Consider the following 19,850-nt stretch of genomic DNA (forward strand, 5'->3'; position numbering starts at 1 on the left):
TCCATCTTTCTTCTTTTCATCAATTCATCTATCATCTGTTGTTATTTTTCTTTTGTATCAAATTTCATTTTCGAGCTCATTTTATTATTATTCGAATAATATCAATTAAGGCTCTAACATAACCATAGCTAATATATTAGTAAAAACATAATTGTATGCATCAATAAAGCTACCAAAAACTAGTAATTTTTTTAATGTATTAAGTCAATTTTTATGGTTTACAGTTACCCCATATTTGGAAGTTGGAACCATTAAACTATTGTTTTTCTTTTCACTTGAATTTTTATTGTTTAAAATGAAATATTTCTTTACAAATATTTTAATCAGTTGAACTACTAAAAATTGGGTTTGTATTATGAAATTTGTAAAATATTTCTCATGCATATTTTTATTGAAATTTTAAAAATTTCATAATAAATTTTTAGAATTAATATATACAACCTAACTCGTGTATTGCACAAGAAAAAAAAAACTAGTATATATACTTTAACAATTTAATGTTTCGATATAATGAAAGAATTCAATGTGTCACCATCATTTGTCATTCTAATAATTTGACATGAGTTTATATTCCAATTTTAAAGACTTAACATATATTTAATGAAATTTTAATTAATACTTGGTAATTAATTGCTAAAAATAAAAAAAGCATAAACGTTAAATTAAATTAAATCATTTTTTTATCATTTTGATGAGTATTATTAATTAATTTATATTTATTTTAAATATTACATATTAATTTTCTTAAGTTATATTAATCATAGTACAAACTATTATAATTTCAAAAATTAAAAATTGAAAATACAAAAGTTAAAATTGCAACTTAGCCTAATTTTACGTAGAGGAAAAATTGCTTTCTTTGTGCTCTTAATTTTTTTCAGGATTCCATGTTCTCTAATATCACATAACCCTGCAATTATTTATTGATGTCAATCAAGAAAGCAAAAAAGGAACATGAAGTTTTAAAATAGATTCAAATAATAGTTACTAGAAAATTGATTCAAATCATATATAATTTTGCACAGGTAGAGAAAATTTGATTTGGCTTTTAAGTGATCAGCAATAATTCACTTACTATGCATGGTTTTCTAGAAATATTGGCTTTGTACAAGGGTGTCATAAAAATAATAATAAAAGGCATTTACTGGATTACAATACAATTTAAGGCTCTTGAGACTGTTAAAGCTTCCATTAGTTGGGCGTAGTAGTTTGATCTCCCCTCAAAGTATTGCTTCTCAAGTCTGAATGCTGCCAACCTTTTGATAATGGGGTCTTGGAATGCGAAATCTTGCAGATCAGAATAAGAATTTTCTTTTAAAATTGGATTTAATATTGTTGCTAACACTGAGGCTCTATGAGTGCAAGTCTTGAAGAGCAAATATAACATTCAGGGACTGTTGTCAATTTCGATTTCAAGGAGTTGCCACTCCTTCATCTGGCTTTTTATCATGAGAGTGTGGCCCGAGGTTCTCAATAGTGTATATTGGACCGTTGGCAATAGACACGTGATTAATTTTCAGAATGATGTTTGGGTTAGACAGGTTAGCCCTCTTAAATTTTTCTATACAGTGATAGAGTTGCTGGATGAGGCTTAGAGTTTGTAACATGATTGATAATATCGGGAATTGGGATTGACCTCGTCTAAATCAGTTGTTGCCTAACCATATCCTCCTCCACATTGCAGCCATTTTACTCCTTGATCCGACTGCAGATATTGATTGTATCTCGTGGAAGTAGTCACAAAATGACTCGGTCTCTTCTATTGAAACTTAAAAAAAGTATTTACTCTATTGGTAATTTTGCTTCGCCTATGAATTGGAAAGCTCCGCAATGAGTTCAATTGTTCTTGTGGCTATTGTTGAGAGTCGCATTTTGACCAATAGTGAGAGATCTTGAAGGCACATGTCAAATAAGAGCCATTGTCCCCGATGCGGTCATGTTATTGAGTTAGGTATTCACGCAGTTTAGGATTGTTCTTTTTCGAGAGCAGACTAGAATGTCGTGGTTCCTTTCAATGCTAGAAATATCTTCTTAACATCTGATCTTAATGAGTGGTTAGTGTTGAACTTTGCTAATCAGAAAGGTCTTGGTAGTAGAGAGGTGAACTGGCCAACTTTGTTTTCCATCATATGTTAGTCGTTATGGAAATCTCGTAATAATTTTATTTTCAAAGACAACCATAGTAGGATCGAATCAATAATTTCTACAGCATTAGCATGGACTAAGACCACGGAGAAATCAAATATAGGTGATCTTCTCAGATAAACTAAAGCCAGTCTTAAACATTTGATGCCTTCGGAGCAAGGTTGGGTCAAATTAAATAAAGATGGTGTTGTTTCGAATAACACTAATGGCGCGTCAATAGGAGGATTTTTCAGAGACTCGTCTGCAAACTGGTTACATGGCTTCACAATGAGAATTGGGAATGAGAGAATTTTTAAAGTTAAGCTAGAGCTATTTTGGAAGGATTCCAAATTGCATGGGAAGCTGACTATAGACATTTGGGTCTAGAATATGACAATGCGATGGTAGTTGAATTGATTTTGACTGGAGAGATTATTGTTAATAGGATAACAAAGTTGTGACTAACTAATCAACTCCTAAAACACAATTGGAGTGTACGAGCATATTCCTAGAGACCACATCAAAGTTGCTGACCACGTATGGCTAAATTAGCTGGTCATAATCTTAATAGTTTATAGAGGTTTATAGAACCCCAGACTTAGCTCTAGTGTTGCTGCATAAAGATTTAAATGCATCGTCTCTTACTAGTTACTACTACTTAGGAATTTCACTGGTTTGTAATCACAATTGGTTGGTTGTACTTTGTGCCAAAAAAAATATTAATATTTGTATTTCACAACCCTTATAGCATTTATTATATTCAAAATATTATAAATATATTATGTTCTAAATGGTTTTATTCACACATTAAACCTTGTGCATAGCACAGAAAAGAAGACTAGTTAAATTATATTTTCTTTGTCATTTTTAAATTTTTAACTAGATTTTTCTATTTAATTTTGTTAATTTCCATAAATTCAAATTAATCATTTAATTATTGTTTTCGATTACTTTCTTTATCAAATATTAAAATTTCAGTTATATTTTTTAGTTAAATATTATTTTTAACTTATAGGTAATTTTTTGGATAAACTGCATCGGTCATCACTCAACAAGAGTAAAAAAATTAAAAGTAAAAGAATTTTAAATTGATCATCCAATTTATTGGGTTTATTTTTTTATTTTTTATTTTTTTGTCCTTTTCCGTTATATTAAGTCTGTGATAGATGGATGACACGGCTGTTCTAAAATTGTTATAATAACATATTTAGTCCTCAATAATTACATATTTTATCAATTTAATCATGATTATAGAAAAATTAATCCTCAACATTTATAAATCATCTCAATTTGGTCGTAATTCTAATAAAATTATATTTTTTTCTAAAATTAAAAAGTCAAAAAATATATAAAAAATTACAAAAAAAAACTTGCAAAATGAATAGAGGGAAAACCCGAGGCGAAAAGGGGAGGAGGTGGTGCGTGGGTTGAGGCAGAGACGAAGACGAAGGAGACGGAGATGGAGATGTGGTTGGTGTGGGTGAAGACTATATATTGCAAAGGTGACCTTTGGAGCGGCAGAAGATGGCGAAAGTTTCAAGTTTCTTTTGTAGATCTAGGATTTGTTGAATTTTTTTTTAGCAAAAACTAATTGGGAAATATGGAAAAGGAGATGGAGATAAAGATTTTGGTCAAATTTTGATAGCGTTCTAGGCTGATGGTCGATGGCGTACGGTGGACGGTGGACGGTGACGGCAGAGGTCAACTGAAATCTGGGTTTGGCGGTGGTTTTGGGGGAAAATGTTGAATATTAAAGAAGGGGTGAGGGAAGAGGGAGATGGAAAATTGTTGGATTTATTTAATAACTTTTTAATTTTTATATTACATATTCTATTTAAAGAACAATATATATTTTTAATAATACTTAGAGCTCAATTAAACTTTGAACAAGTGCTTTTTTTTAATTTTTTAATCATATTTTAATTTCTGAAAAAGGGCATTTTTAGATATAAATGCATTTTTTTATATTTTGAAAATGTGTGAGAATTTTATAATTTTATTAAAAATTAGAATTAAATTAATTTTAATACTTGTAGTCTTACAAATATTTTAGAGCTCATTAAACTTGAACAAGTGCTTTTTTTAATTTTTTAATCATATTTTAATTTCTGAAAAAGGGCATTTTTAGATATAAATGCATTTTTTTATATTTTGAAAATGTGTGAGAATTTTATAATTTTATTAAAAATTAGAATTAAATTAATTATTAAAAGCTATGTTATGAATATCACATCATCAATATGTCACATACTTAACAACACATAATGAAAAAACTATAAAAAAGAATAGACTTGATGTGCTGGATGATTGATTTAAACTTTTTTTTATGGTTGAGAGATTAATCTCCATAATAATTACTTACTTTATTAAATGTTAAAAATTTCAGTTATTTTTTTAATTTTAAATTTTCTAATCTATACATATTTGGTTTTAGAGATTAGTTTGGTGGGGTTTTGCAAATGAGTCATGGAGAAATAATATTGTAAATAGGTATAGGAAGAAGTTTTACAATATTCAATTAAGACATATTCTATAAACCAAAATGTAATGCATGATGCTATCAACATTGATTTATAAATTTGTTCCTTCCCTTTCAAAATATTAAGAGTTTACATTTATTCCAATCTATTATTTGAATTATAAAATTCAACTTCACTCCAACTCGAAACTCAAATTTAATCTTTTTTTAATTGAATCGAGTTTTACTCACCCATAATTTTACATTTTTTTTATTATTAAATGTGAAGCCTAATTGGATAGGTTCAGAAGCATGTATTTGATTTTTATTTTTATTTTGTATGGTGTCATCTTATTCTATACCAATACTTGCTAATTTTTTTTATCTTTATCATATATTCATAAAAACAACCTTTTTTTAACATCAAATTTGATTCCAAAGGTCAAATAAAAGCAAAACCATCATACCAATATGCCATATGTGTACTAGGAATCCAAAACCAACACAATGTCTCAACATGTAACAAATCAAATGCCAAAATCCAAGCTAATCCCCAAACTTATTATAAGGCTGGTATCCCCTTTCATTGACATTGCTTTAAGCCCTACAAAATATGAAACTTCGTTAATCGACAAGTGGAGCTAGTGGTACAAAACATATCTCCAAACATTTATAAAGTATACTAAAATAATTTTTTTAATGGATGAGTGGCTAAATGTTTTCATTTAGTGATTAAATAGATTTTCTTAAGTGAAAAAATAGAGGTTGGGTAACTACTTTTATAGTTTACCCTTAAAAAAAAGGTAAACTACACTTAAAGTTATTAAATTATTAGTAAGTTTATGTTTTAGTTACTCAACTTCAAAAAGTTACAAATTGGTCACTAAACTATTTGAAAGTTTTCATTAAGTCACTAGGTTGTTAAAGCTGTTGTATGGCCTTCTCTTTTCACATCGAATGCACCAATTGAAAACTCTCTTTCCCCTTATCTCCCATAGTTCAATTTTTTTTTCATGAAACAACTTTAAAAGTCATGAATCTCCGAATCAAAATTCAAACAATTTTCTTCTCCAATCTTGACACTGGCTATTAGGTTGACTTAGATCTACGGTATATTCTTTTACTTGTTTATGGGTATTGATCCATCATACCGATTATCAAATCACCGCTTAAAGCTTGTTAGCCTAACTTTAAAAAATGAAGAACAATCTAGTGATTTAAATGAAAAATTTTGAATAGTTCAGTGACTTAAATGAAAACTTCAAATAGTTTAGCGACCATTTTGTAACTTTTTAAAGTTGAGTGACCAAAACGTAAACATATTAATAGTTTAGTAGCATTGTTGTAATTTACCCTAAAAATGGAATTGCACCCGGGTCGACCCGATGGGCATACAGTTTTCATCCACGTTTCCATAAACCCTAACTTCGCCCACATTATATAGAACCACCCCAACAATCAAATCTCAACCAGCCGAATCCTATCAAAATCCCCGCCTTTTCTAATTCTAACACCCAATTGATCTCTCAAATTTCTTCACTTTCTCAATAGCATCTCTCTATGATCCTCGGTGTTAATATATAAAACAATAACACAAGGAAGGATACGAAAAGATGCAATATCGAAGGTACTTCTGGACATGCAGTTTCCAATCTATGGATTCTCGCATTTTCTCGTAAGTTCCACAGTTTTTAAATTTATTTATTTTTGCTCAATGATGATTGATTTGCTTTAACCACACTGAAAATAGAGATCTTGGAGTTTGGGTTTTTCGAAGCCTTTTTCTCTATGGTTTAAGGCGAATTGCTAAGCTTTTTGTGTTTGATTGTGGCTTCATGATTCTGTTTTCTAAGGGTTGAGGTTAATGTTCCTTTTGTTACATATCCTCTTCTTTTAGATTATGGAAGAAAGCTTTTTGTCAAACACTTGGAAGTTTTTGGTTTTTTTGTTGGTCTTAAAATTTAGAGAGGAAGAAAAACCCTTGCTTCTTTTGATCTCTGATGTGGAAAACATTGGCCTTTCAACTGAGAGCAATTAATCGCTTCATTCTTTGTCTTTTTTTTTATCCTAAGATTTTTTGTGTTTCTGATTTGGGCATTTTTAGTTATTTCATCTTTGATGGTTTTGGCTTCCAAAAAGTGTTCCTTGATAGAATAAAGCATTTTGTTTTGAGAAATTGATGGAAATTGGGAAATGATGACAGCTTAATTGCTGGATAGTATCTGAGCAAAGCTTTGAAGATTTTTTTTTTCCTTTTGCACGTCAGTCTGATTCCAACCTCCAAAACTTTCATCTCTACCGTTAAAAGGAAAAAAAGAACAGGAGAATGGGCTTACCGGTTAACAAATATCTAGGATTCAGGGGACGGTGATGATAACATGCATAGTTCTTTTAATTGTGGTGCTTCTAACCATGTTCAGAGATCTAAAAGCTTTGCATTTAGAGGTCCTGGAGAGAATTTTTAGTATCCAGGATTTTGAATTAGGTAATGTCTGTGGGCGTTGGTTCTTCCTCAAAGGTTAGCTTTTTCTTTTCTTTGGTACTTGTTTTTTATACTTGAGTTTGAGTTTGAGTTTGGTCATACTACTCTATCAATTTGTAAATAAGTAAAGAAAAATGAAATGACATTACTCTATGCGCTCCTTGCTATTGATACAGTGGACCAAGCTGTTTAGTGATAATTGAATGGCAGATGCGTCGCATGTTCTTTCCTAATTTCACACTGCTTAAGAAATAGGTAATCATATGAATCCCAGTCCTCCATATCGCTTCACTAATGCAGCCTTTTCTGATTGTGTGCTTCCGTATGAATCTTGTTCTGCAGCTACTTTGCTTTTGATCATATTGTTATATTGCTGCATAAATTTTAATATAATTTATCCGATGAGATAATGGCAAGATTTACCCATGTACTTCAATAAATTTGTCAATGTAGTATCTATACATTTAATTTTTCCAATTTGGTACTTGGTACTTTGTTTCCGTTACCCATTCTTGTACTCGACCATAACGGCGTTAGATTTTCTGCCGATACGGCGTGTTGCGCAACCAGGGGCCGCTACGTGATGCCCCTTTTTTTCATAAAAAATCAGATCTCTTTTAAAATTTGCTTCAAACACTTCTTCCTATGAATGAAATTTTAAATTATGAAGTTTTTATAAATTCAGTAAAAACGTGTTTTTCAGAAATAAAATAGATTATTTAAAAATTTTCTTTTTACTTTATAAACATATATTTTAAAATTTTCATTAATTTTCTACGTTACCCTTTCATTTCTTTTGTTTTAGTTTCAATATTCTTCTCTACTAATTTGTTTTTATTTTCTTTTCTTTCTCAAGAACCAAACAGAAACAGAATACTAGAAAGAACCAAACAGAATACTGAGAATTTGTGAGATTTTGCAAAAAATGAGGAACAATTTGAAGAACATTCATTGACAAACCAGCAATTCTTTGGTTCAAAATGACAAATAGAGGTTCAAACAAACAAAAGAATCTCATGAATGAGTGGATTTTGTTATGAACTTTCAAGAAGAGGAGAGGATAACAGAGACAAAAGAAGAAAACAGAATTTGATTTTAGCGTAAGCCACGCATAACCTCATACTAACAGCTCCTATGACCGTTACAGCCACACCACACATCAATAATAGTCCAAAATGTCCCGTTTACTAAGTCGAAACTCACTTAACTACCCTGCCCTGTAAAATGCTGCGTATAACTAATAAAAGCAACGGTCAAAACAGAAATTCAAACAGTAATAGAAATACAAAAACTGTCCATAACGATTACACCCTATCGAAAATGATCAAATGCAGGAAAACTTTTCTGAAGGTGTTGTAGATTCTCCTAAGTGAAGTCTTCAGGGAAAGTGATAGCCCACTTTACTAAGACATTTGTGACAGCACCCATCCTTCTATCCAACACTTGGACAGGCTCCTTGATGATGGCCCCATCTGTGCCCACCAGTGGTAAATGAGATTGAATTGGGGCCTTCCCAACGTGTTTCTCAAGCTGAGAAATATGGAATGTGGGGAGGATCCAAGACCTTGGTGGTAGCTGCAAGTGAGATGCTATCTTGCCAACCTTAGACTTCAACCAAGTAAGACCAAGATAAGCAAATTGATCATATTTACACTTCTGATAACTCACACACTCCTTCACCCATTGCTTGATATCCTTGGTCAACCTTTTCCAATACATAAGACCAACCAAATGATGTCGCGTAGCGTGCACCTTCGAGTGAGCCCCCATGACTCCCTCATGGAAATGTTAAAATAGTTTTTTCCTCAAGTTGCCATGATCTCCAATCACCAGTTTTCCCTTTCTTTTCAGCTCCTTGATCTTAGGAATATTTGGGATGTAAGGATGGTTACACTTGAATGTCAAGACAGAGTTTGTTGAGTTTAGGGTCCAACAACCAAGAATCTCAAGCCTTATTGCATAGATCGGAGATGAGTGTGCTCCTAGTGTATTGTAACAATTGAGCCTTCTATCCATAAGGCCTTTTAAGCAAAGCAAAACAACCACATTTTGGGACCCTTTCTTGTAAATTACCACATAATTGTACCCCAATATTTTAGCTACCCATTTCTGTTGGAAAGGTCTTATAGCTTGTTGGTCAGCCAAAAATCGAAGGCTTTGGTGATCAGTACAAATTTGAAACCGTCTTCCAACTAAATATGGTGCTATTTCTTTACTGTCAAAAGGAAAACCAACATCTCTTTGTAATATATATAGAGGGCTTGGTGTTTGGCTCCAAGGGCTTTGCTAAAAAAGGCCAAATGCCTCATCTTCTGATGCAACAGAGCTCCCACACCTTGTCCATATGCATTAGCATCAACACAAAATTTAGACGTGAAGTCTGGCAAGGCTAGATCAAGTGCTACACAAATAACTTGCTTAAGCTGTTGAAAAGATTCATTAGCCAAGGCAAACCATTCCCAAGGTACTTTCTTATTCAATAGTTGAGTCAGAGGCTAGGCTACAGTCCCATAATGTTTAATGAATCTGCCATAATAGCTAGAAAGGCCCAAGAAACCCCTTAGTTCCTTCACTGAAACTAGAATTGGCCATGAAGAACATTGCCAACCTTGGTTCTATCCATTGCTACAACTCTTTTGGAAATAACATGATTTAAGTACTCGATCTTTGAAGTGCCAAAACTGCACTTTCTTTGCTTAAAGTACAGCTTGTGTTCCCTCGTATACTTTGTAGCACATAAAAATACAAGCCCTTTCTTCTCCTTTCTTCCATGTCATTGTGGGAGAGATATTTAATAGGCCCCTTTTGACTAGTGGCAACTAGAGGACCCCCTCTAGAAATGAGTGTGTGGTTTGTTGTGGTGATGGCTTTTGGGGTAAGAAACATGGTAGGTAACCTGGGGTACCCTCCACTCCCTACATGAGGATTTTTCTTCTGGTTATTCATCAAAATGCTCTCAACTTAGCGAGCAATAAAAAAAATCCTTCAACTAAGGTTTTGGGTTTGATTAATTGCAAATACTACCCAATCTCTACCTTTAAATTGCTAATAAATATACTCAAAGCATTGCTCTAGGGTAGTTGTAGCTGGTTGAGTAAACTTACAAAGACATCATGGTAGTGACCAACTGTCCCTTGTTGATTGAGGGAGATAAGTTCTACCATGGGGTCAAGGAAGGTACTGGACCCAAACCTCTCATTCAATCCTTGAACGTAGTTGTCCCAAGTAAGCAAATGCAGCTCGCCTTGTCTTTGAGCAAAGAAGTGGTGCCAATCAAGAGTCTTCCCTTCCACATGCAACATGACTACCCTCATTTTAGCACTGTCACTGACTCCATCATCTTTAAAATATTGCTCCAATTTGGGCCATCAGCCTTTGAAATCCACTTCATCGAATCTTAGACATTCTAGTTTTAAGGGTCTCATTGGTGTTTCCACATTGCCAACTCATGATGGTGTTATCATGTACCTTAGATCTGCCATAGGAGAAGCAACCAAGGCTTCCTTTGGAGGGAAACCAGATGGAGGACCTCTCAGGATTCCTTTCCTCTTGTATTGAGAAGAACTAGTGACAAGCATTAAAAGTGGGTGTCCCAGGTACTGCTCAAATAACGTTTGTAGTTCAACCTTGATCTCCCCTCTGAACTTATCTCGGACCTCTTTTAAACGAGAGTTAAGCTTAGTGTCCCATCGAGAAATCTCCACTTGCAACTGAGTCACCTCCTATAGCAGATGACCCATCTCCTTCTGAAGTTAGGTTGTCATTTCTTCACCAACTATGGAGGATGGAAAAGCTCTGATACCTTTGATACGAGAAAATAACAAGCAAAGAAAATAATAAAAAGAATAAGGAAGAAAGGAAGAAGATCAAGAGAAGGGCAAGTGAGAAGTAAAATTTTTGTGTTGTAAATTCATAATAATTTCCCCCTCAAACCATGCTTAAGAGGGAAAAAAGTAATGATTATGGGAAACGATTTGCAAGCCCTTATGACAATTGTGCCATTCCACACGCATCGTTTTATAACAATATAACACTCAAAACGCGTCATTTAAACATGACTCAAACCTAAAGGTGATCATAGGTTGGGATACCCGACCTGGCCCGACGGCCCGCTCAAAAAATAAGAGGATTCGGGTAAAAATATAGGCTCGAAATATGGGTTTGGGCAATAAATGAGGCTCGTTTTCTGAGTAAAACTTTTTTGGCCCGGGCCCGACCCAGCCCGAATTATATATTAAATATATATTTGTTATTTTTAAAATATACTACTTTTTAACTTTTGTTTCACTTCCACCGATCCAAAATCCCTAAGCCCTAACTCAGATCGTGCCCTCCTCTCTTTTTTCTTAATTCCAAAATTAAGCTTCAAAATCCCTAAGCCCTAACTCACCACCTCCCCCGATCCACCTCCACCCAATTCCAGAATCAAGCATCAAACAACATTGTTAGAATCAGAGGTTAGAACGATCGTATTTAAGGTAAATGGAGCTCTATTTGAAACTTATTTATATAAACCAAAAAGGGATAATCAATGTAAAAAGAAAACGAATAATTTTCTCAAAATAAACCATTCACAATCGTTGTATTTTGCTTAATTTTCGCATATGAATCTTTTAAGAAATCATAAACAATGGATCCCTTCCATTTTCTGTCTGTTTGTTTTTGGTTAATCTGAGTAACTTCATTTTCTCCTCATTCTTTTATGAAATAAAATTTGTCAATTAACTTTCAGTTAATCTACGATTCAATCAAATAATTAAGCGGCAAACCGTTTGTTTATATGTTTATATCTGGAAATGAAGTTCTCAGAATTTTAAAATTGCATGAGATTTAAGTTGAATGAATTTATTATAATGTTTACTGAGATCACAAGCTTAGTTTCTTCATTTAATCTCATCTTTTTTGTTTTTGCTTTGTTTTATTGTAGAAAGAAGCGACATTGCAATCGATTTGGCTTACCTTAGCTTCCTTTCCCGTAAGCTTTCATTTACATTTTCTTTTTAGAATTTAATTTAATTTAATTTAATTTAATTTTACTTTGTACAACATTTTGCAATTAAATGTAGGATTAGCAGATTTTCTAGATGATAATTTGTGTCCTTATCTCAAAACATAGTTATGATTATTTATTCCTCTGAAAAAGAAGTAAACTTCCAAAATATTAGGGGGAAAGAAAAACTTAAATTTTGATTAAATTATGGTAATGTTATGCTAAAATTTTTTATCTACTAGTAGGAAAATAATGAGATTGAGAAATAGAAATGCTTCTATTTATAAATTTGGATTGGATTTATGCAGTTTGAATTTCATTCAAGGTAAAGAAGTCTGTCTATGTGTTCTTAGCAGATGAATGATCATAGAAACATTTGTTTTCTAATTAAAATTGATTTATTTTTTATAGAGCATGTAATTTGCAGGGATAGGATTCTACTTTGCATTTAATTGAAGTTTGGATGAAATTAGCCCTAAAAATAAGCTCTTGCATGAAATTAAATTTAGTGGGGGTGTTAAAGATCTATCCCTATTATTTTTATTTGAAATTGTCGATTCATTATGATGTGTTTGATGAAGACAACTTGTTATTTTCACGTATTACTAAAACAAAACAATTAACATATTTTTAGTATTTTAATCAACTTGTTATATAATCTTTTGGTTTATTTGGATTTCGGGACTTGAGTTTTTATGACTATGGCTAATTCGAACACTCCTATACCTATGGACGATGGGTTTAATGAGTATGAAAGTGCTCTCAAATGTCAAAAGTCTACCACTTCAAAGGTGTGGGATGAAATGACAAAGCTTGAATGCGAGAACAAAAATGAATTGAAGGCACAATGTAATCACTGTAAGGCTATCTTCTCTGCTAAATCTTCTAGTGGAACCTCTCATTTAAGACGTCATCTAAATAGCTGTTTGAAAAAAAGTTAATAAGGACATCACTCAATACACCATAGCCACTCAACCATCATTAGGAGGTGTTTCATCTATAAAAAACTACAAGTTTGATGCTGATGAGTGTCGTCAAGCTATTTCTACTTTTCTTGTGTGTGCAAGCATTCATTTGGGACAGTTGAAGAACTGGGATTTAGATATATGATGAGAATTTCTAGTCCTAATTTTAAGAATATAAGTAGACATACAGCTGCTAGGGATGCCCTAATGTATTATGCAAAAGAGAAAGATTGTGTTAAAGAAGAGTTGACTAAAACACCTAGTTTAATTTGTCTAACTTTCGATAATTGGAACTCGGAGCATCCTAATGATGAATATATTTGGATTACTGCTCATTGGGTTGCCAAAGATTGGAAGCTACAAAAGAGAGTCATAAGGTTTAGAGCTTTATTTCCTCCGTATGATGGTTTGAACATAGCGAATGAACTTGTTTTATGTTTATCTCAACAGGGTATAGAGAAAAAAAATTTAGCATCACTTTTGATAATGCTTCTTATAATGATGTTATGGTTTCTTGTCTTAAAAATCATTTTCGTGCAAACCGAGCTATTTTGTGTGATGGTGTTTTTTTTCAAGTTAGATGTTGTGCACATATATTGAATCTTATAGTTAAAGCTGGTTTGGAACTTGCTGATGATGTTGTTGGTAAGATTCGAAATTGAATTAAGTACATAAAAAAGTCGGGAATTCATAGGAAAAGATATTTATGATGTGGTCAACAAAAGTTTTCATTTCAATGTGACCAAAAAGTTGCGTCAAGATGTGTGTGTGATGGAATTCTACTTATTTGATGCTTGAATCTTCTCTTTACTATAAAGCTGTGCCAGATTATTGGGGCCAACGGGATAAAGATTATTAAATGTTTGCACTTTCTAACGAGGAGTGAAGAAATGTTGCTATTTTTTGTAAATTTTTGAAAGTCTTTTATGATATGACTTGTGTTTTTTCTAGTTCTAATTATCCAACGACTAATCTTTATTTTAGAGGGGTTTAGAAGGTTCACAAGGTCTTGCTTGATATAGTTAAAGGTCCTTATTCATTTTTAACTCCAATGGTTAAGTAAATGCAAGAGAAATTTAATCAATATTGGGCTCAGTATTCGTTGATATTGTCATGTGCTGCAATTTTAGATCCTCGTTACAAGTTGAATTATGTGCAGTATTGTTTTACTACAATCTATGGTATTCATGCTTCTGATTTTGTTGAAACCATCCTTAGCAATCTTAGACTCTTGTTTGACGAGTATGTTAAGAAATCCAAATCCACGTCTTCCTCTTTAGTTGGGAGTTCTAATGTTTTAGATAAAAATCATGTTGATTCTGGTTTGGATAAACACAATGTTAATAGTGATGATTTTGGGGGATATTTTGATGAGAGTGATGATTATAAACGATATTTAAACGAATCTAGCACTAGGAGTGAAAAGTCACAGTTGGACATTAATTTGTAAGAACCGGAGCTTGAGTTGAATAGTCAAATAGATGTTTTAGATTATTGGAGTAAAAGTTCAGTTCGATACAATGAGCTTTCATTATTGGCTTGTGATCTTTTGGCAATTCCAATACCGGCTGTAGCTTCCGAATCGGCTTTTAGCATGGGTAAGAAAGTTATCACACATTTGAGGAGTTCAGTTAAGCCAAAAATGGTTCAAGCCGTTGTTTGCTTGGATGATTGGATGCGAGCTAAGGGATTTTCAACATGTAATTATTATTTTCGTTTTATTGTTGTAATTTATATTATTTTTTTATCAATTTGATTATCTAATTATTTATTTTTATTTCATGTTAGAAATTGGTTGCAAGAATGACGATGAGGATGATATTTCTTTGGTTGCTTTTTAGGATACCTTCCTTTCTAATTGTTGAAAATTTAATTTAGCTTACAATTTATAGTTTGTATAAAATTAAATATGTCGATTGGTTAGTGTATAGATATTCTGGTTGGTTAATTATATTTTACAGGTTTTTGATACAATTTTGGTGTTTACTCAAATAATAATAATAATAATAATAATAATAATAATAATACGGGCCGAGCCAAGCCAGACCCAGGCCTAGAATTTTGTCTGGACCCGACCCAAACCCAACCTGGCCTGGCCCGGCCCGGCCATGATCACTACTACTCAGAACTTAACCATAACACATCGTTTTATTGTAAGTAACAAAAATAAGAAAATAACAGAAATAATAAAATTACAAACAAGCATAAATGACTGTTATTGTTTCCTTCCATATCAATATAATTAATCACGAATTATTTGACTTGATTTTCATAAAATATTAATTCATTTTAATAGTATAAAAAAGGTTTGTATGTTTTTATCTTAATTTTTGAAAAAAAAAATCTTTCTGTTTTACCTTTTATTCCATCATCTTTGAAATCTTGAGGCTATATTTAATTTTTAGTTAATTTGTTTCCAATTTTGCTATTTATTAAATAAAAATAAGTTTATTTTAATGCCTAAATTGCCTAATTAATTCCTTAAATACAACTTCTAATGTTACCATGAGAAATTATTTTATAATTTATGGTTCCTGCTAATTAAAAATAAGATAAACTATTAAAATAGTCACTTTTGTTTATCTTAAGTTATATTTTAGTCACTTATGCTTAAAATGTTACGTTTTAGTCACTTACGTTAACGTGTTGTTACATTTTAGTCACTAAGCCGTTAATTGTCGTTAACAGTATAATGGTAAGTTGATGTGGCACGTTAAATCATCATTTCAAACAAAAATTTTAAGTTACATTATATAATTGGTCTCCATATTTTTTTGTTTTGAGCAATTTAATTTTTTCTTTTATGTTCTTTTAACTTTTTTTTCTTTATTTTCCATAATCTTTTGCTTCTCCCTTTGTTTTCCTCCCTTCTTCATCTCTATTTTCCACATAATTAATTCAAAAAAATGGGATTTCAAACATAAGGCATCTGCAAAGTTGTTTCGCTTGAATGATCTAATAATTAATTTAAAGAATTGGGATTTCAAACGTGAGGCATCTACAAATTATGTCAAACAGTCAGCTAAAGGTTACTTGTTAATGTGTAGCATTTAACCATATGATGGATTTAAGTGCCAAGTTGCACGAAAATCATTTGAGGCAGCTTTTGAAATCACAATTGGAATATGGAGAAGGGAACATAAAAGAAAGAAAGAAAAGATATTTAAAAGAATACAAAAGAGATAGAGAAGGTAGGAAAATAGAGGGAGAAGCAGAAAAGAATGGAAAAAAAAAGAAAAAAAAGGAAAGTTGAAAGAATATAAAAGAAAAAAGTTAAATTTCTCAAAATGAAAACATATGGGGATCAATTGTATAATTTAACCTAAAATTTTTGTTTGAAATGATAATTTAATGCGTCACGTTAGCTTACCGTTACACCGTTAACGACAATTAAAGGCTTAGTGACTAAAATGTTACAACACAATAACGTAAGTGACTAAAACGTAGCATTTCAAACATAAGTGACTAAAATGTAACTTGAGACAAACAAAAGTGACTATTTTAGTAGTTTACCCTTAAAAATAAACACATCATATTTTTTTCCAATTAAAAAGGAAATGGTTTGAAAATTTAGTCCAATGTACATATGATGTGGAAAAAAAGATGATGTATTTATTTTTAATTGGTAGAGACCATAAATGATGTGGTACGGAGGGTTCATAAAATAATTTTTCTTTAATCATTTGTTCAAAATTTTAAATTTATTATTGATCGTTGATTCAGAATTTTAAATACCACTTGGAAAATAATTAACTAAGCCATGTAAGGATTATTTCATTTTTTTTAAAACCTATTAAGGTGTGTTTAGTATTGTTTCTAAGAAGCAGTTTTTAGACTAAAAATATTTTTGAAACAAAAGCATTCCTAAACAAATTGCTTTTTGAGAGAAAAAGTATTCCTCCTAAGCTAAAAATTAGCTTCAAAGCATTTTTTTTTAAGTTTTCATCGAAAATACCTTTTTTGAAAAAGATTCCTAATTCTTACAAGGTTTTGAATGTAGAGTTGACGGAAAATAAAATAAAAGGGTGTTGGCGTTTAACTAAGAAACCCCTAGATTTCGTGTATAATATAATTTACTATATTTAAATTGATTTCACTTTATATTTTTCACGAACTATAAAAACGAAAATTACATATTTAAATTTAATTTAAATACAAGTTTCTTTTGACCATATTGGTGAGAGAATCTATAATTCCTTAATTTTTTTGGAAAGGAATCTTTGACTATGAATGCAATTATATGCTTTTATTCATTAATATAATTAATATTGAGGATTCCTTAAATCATTTGAAAGGTGATAATATTGTTATTCTACCATAAAATTTTCATTCATTTATGTAATTTTATCATTTTTTTAACATTAATCTCATTTTTAATAATAATTTGAAAAGAAGTTCTTATCATATCTGTTCTTTTTGATATAATGTCTAGAACTATTTATATCTCCTCCCCAACCCTTCAATAGGAGGATAATGTACTTCAGCACACTCGAACTCACGTCCTCCTATACTGACAATAATGTCGATACTAATGAAGTTAAGACTCAATCAACTTTTACTATGTGTTTTATTTAGAAACATAACTTGTTATATGCCTAATATTTATAGTGATAAATGGCATGAGTACAACTATGTCATATAAGAATACTTTCTATAATTATAACTTCATATTGCTATAGTATATGAATAAATACAAATATATTTTTGTTCTTAAATTAAATTACTATGATAAATTATACCATATATAAGATGAAGTAAGACAATATAAACGTGACATGAAAGAAAAAAAATTAATCTTTAAATCGAGACATTATGAAAGGCTATGTAAAACATGATAGACACAAGAATAATCTGAATATAATATACATACACAAACATGTTAAAATCCATATAAAATGAATTATTAGAAATATAATATATATATATAAATTCATGATACTTTAAATAATATAAAACAAATACCCAACTGTGACGACTTGGTATGAAAAATAGCTTTCTAATATTAAATTAAGAGATTAAAATTTTCATTTTCATCCCTAAAACAAACTCTTTAAATATTTAACTTTATCTTATCATAATTACTCTTTTAAAATCATTAAACACCTTTGTTTATGTGGCTACAAATTAGCCATGGTATTTTTAAACAATTTTTAAAAATAAGGTATTATTATCAAAAGGAATAATGACAAATTAAATATTTGAAGTTTACATTCTTTTTCAATTTGACCCTTATTTTTTTAGCTAAATTTGGTACTCTACCTTTTAAAAAGAGTCGAATTTAACCATTAATCTTTTAAATAGAATCGGATTGTTGTTTTTTAATGGAAATATGGATTAAAACGTTAAATTTTTAAACATGGAAATCTATGTATATTGCATGCTATTTTTGAATTTTGAATTTATTTGAATATTTTTATAATTTTAAATACTTTGTTGTTGAGGATTAAAATTGAAATTTGAATTTATTTGAATATTTTTGTAATTTTAAATACTTTGTTGTTGAGGATTACCATGCGGTTGCCACACCATATCATTAAAAAAAATAATGTTTTAATAAATATTTCCATTAATAAAAATAATTTGTCTCTTTTTAAAAGGTTAATTATCAAATTTAACTCAAAAGAAAGAACCAAGACCAAATTGACAAAAGGCGTGAACTTTTTTTTTTTGTGAATTACAATAACAGGGCAAAATTCGAACAGCAAACGTGACTAGCGCGACTTGAACCCAGGCCACACCTAGGACAGTGAACACCGTTGACCATCAGGTCATCACATGGGGTTCCAAAAGATGCAAACTTTAAAGCTTAATCTGTCATTGTATTTTAAATCCTTAAAAAGATTATTTAAAACACGAAAAAGTTAAGAAATTAAGTAATTTGTAAAACATTAAAGAATTACTTAATACATTAACCATCATTTAAATAGTGTAATTTTTTCTAAGTAAATCATAAATAGTAGAAAATCCACTTAGTACATGAAAATATTTTTAAGAAACCATGAAAAATTACTTAATTTCTTAAAAGCTACTTAAAACATTAAATGGTTTCTAAGAAATTAAGTCATTGCTAAATCATAGAAATTTACTTAATAATTTAAGTGTTATTTAAAACATTAAAAGGTTGTTAAGAAATTAAATAATTCATATATTTAATGGTAATTCCTAAATTATGTGAAAATTAATTAATTTCTTAAAGGTAATGTCATATTTGATAAACCTTTCAAAAATTAAATCAATTAAAAAACATAGAAGAATTACTTAAAAAGTAAAAGACCGCTAAATAATTAAATAATTTGTAAAATTTAGGATAATTACTCTGAAAGACCTCTAAATCCGTAATAATTACTTAAAACCTAAAAAAGCCTTTAAGATATTATGCAGTTCCGTAAATATGAAAAAAAATTTTAAAAATTAATTTACAATACAGAATAAATTATATTAGGATCATCTTAAAAAAAGTATAATTTTTAGGCAGTGTCACGTCATTAAATTTTAAAGATAACGAAATATTATTATACACTCATCTATATCTAATATCTTCTCCAACTTAATTTAACTTTAATTAAATTACTTAAAATAATTAATTTTTTAAATTATAAACCAACATATTTTCTTCTTTTACAAATTTTAATAATTTTTTTCATAAGTTAATATTTTTTATTTTTGTGCAACCAATTTTAAAAAAAAAGTAATTTTTGTGTAATTTTTTTTCATGTCATTGACACATAATTTTGGTAATTATTTTAGTTAAAACTTCAAACCTTGAATCTTGAGATTCAATGTTTGGATTCAGGATTCAGGGTTACGGGTTTAGAGTTTGGGTTTAAGGTA

At 30.5% G+C, this 19,850-nt stretch overlaps 1 long non-coding RNA gene and 1 other non-coding gene across 2 annotated transcripts; both read left to right on the forward strand.

Annotated features, from left to right (window-relative positions):
• Positions 1-6,039: 6,039 nt before the first annotated feature.
• Positions 6,040-7,536, forward strand: LOC107945776 (uncharacterized). Its single transcript, XR_001696729.2, has 2 exons — positions 6,040-7,100; positions 7,241-7,536. It is a non-coding gene; the product is annotated as an uncharacterized lncRNA (long non-coding RNA).
• On the forward strand, positions 6,768-6,860 carry LOC121224855 (small nucleolar RNA Z122). Its single transcript, XR_005922598.1, has one exon. It is a non-coding gene; the product is annotated as a small nucleolar RNA Z122 (small nucleolar RNA).
• Positions 7,537-19,850: the final 12,314 nt, after the last annotated feature.

The sequence above is a fragment of the Gossypium hirsutum genome, chromosome D12 (genome assembly GCF_007990345.1).
Source record: "Gossypium hirsutum isolate 1008001.06 chromosome D12, Gossypium_hirsutum_v2.1, whole genome shotgun sequence".
NCBI lineage: Eukaryota > Viridiplantae > Streptophyta > Magnoliopsida > Malvales > Malvaceae > Gossypium > Gossypium hirsutum.